The sequence below is a fragment of the Galeopterus variegatus genome, unplaced genomic scaffold (assembly GCF_000696425.1).
Source record: "Galeopterus variegatus unplaced genomic scaffold, G_variegatus-3.0.2 Scaffold13051, whole genome shotgun sequence".
Lineage (NCBI taxonomy): Eukaryota > Metazoa > Chordata > Mammalia > Dermoptera > Cynocephalidae > Galeopterus > Galeopterus variegatus.
In genome coordinates this window covers 1-1557 of record NW_007739162.1, presented here as the reverse complement: position 1 = coordinate 1557, position 1557 = coordinate 1, and positions in this window count along the sequence as shown.

The following is a 1557-nucleotide window of genomic DNA, read 5'->3' as shown; positions in this document are numbered from 1 at the left end:
TACGTTCTAGTACAGGAAGATAGACGATATGCACATAAATATTTAATCTCATGTCAGGCGACGGATGCTGTAAGAGTAAAGCAGGTAAAAAGAGAGGAGCATTATTGGAGTGTGGAGGGTGGACAAGGCTGCTGTTTTAGATGACAGATGTGACGGGCCATGTAGAAGACACCTCCCATGTTCAGTTCATCTCCGAACCCCTCCGCCCACACGCACCCTGAGCTTTCCTCAGTCTTCCCCATTCCAGGCAAAGGCATCACCTTCCCTGGCACTCTTTGCAAAACACTTCTGAATCCACCTACTCTTCCCCATCTCCTGAGCCACCACCTCAGTCCAAACCCATCACGCTCTCGTAACTGGACCCTGCCATAGTCTTTTAACTGATTTCTCAACTTCCATTCATGCCCATTTTTATCCACCCTCTACGGTGTAGCTAGACATGGTTTTTGTTTATTTGTTTGTTTGTTTGTTTTGGTGGCTGGCCTGTGCAGAGATCCACACCCTTGACTTTGCTGTTATAACACCACACTCTAACCAACGGAGCTAACCAGACAGCCCCCATAACTCACTTTAAGTGACTTCCTTTGCTTCTCTGTCTCACTACTCTACTCCCCTACTGGTGTTTCCTGGGACCACTTTTCAAATAAACCATTTCCACTCAAATCCTTGTCTCAACATCTGCTTTGGACCAAACAAAGACATCTTTGAAGGCTTCCCTTTTGCCATGTAGGATAAAATACAAATTCCAAACCTTGGTTTACAAGGCCCTGCCAGCTCAGAGCCCTTTCTGCCTCTCTAGCCCCATTGCCTCCCTCTCTCCAGCCACTGAGAACTTCTCCCGTCTCCTCTTTGTCAGTTCCAGCACCTTTGCAAATGTGGCTCTCACTGCTTGGAATGTTCTTCTCCCAACTCTTCACCTGCCTAGGTAATGCTTCAAGTTACTTGCTCAGAGAAGACTTCTCTGACCACAAGTTGTAATTACATGTTTATTTATTAGTGACAATAGGCCCCAAGTGTGTTTTCTTTACCTCTTTATCCTTCAGCACTGAGGGCAATGCCTGACTAGCGTCAGGCTAAGTAAATACATGTCAAAGGAATGAAAAAATGGATTGAGCTGAGAGGGGACTTTCTCCTCCTTTTTCCCACAGCATGGGTGGATTACTGCTCACCTCCACAGTGTTTGAGGGCAGGAAAACAGAACAAGCCAGAGGGGCCGTAAGGACTCTGGGAATTAGAAGTCCCAAAAAGACTAAGCAGATTGGAGGAAATATTTAAAAAAAAAAAAATGATAACCAAGAATTTCCCAGAATACAAAAGAATGAGGGTTAATATGGNGGGGTCCTACTTTCAGCACCAAGCAATAGGAAATGGCATTTGACCAATATTTTTTGGCGTCCACTGTGTGCAAAGCATGCTGTAGCATCTCCAAGCTTACAATGAATCAAAAGGAAATCCTGGATCCTACACCCTCTCCAGCTATCATCCTATCTCCCTGGCCCCTTTCTTCACCGTTTTAAGCATCTTAAACACTACCTACACCCACTCTCTCCATTTTCT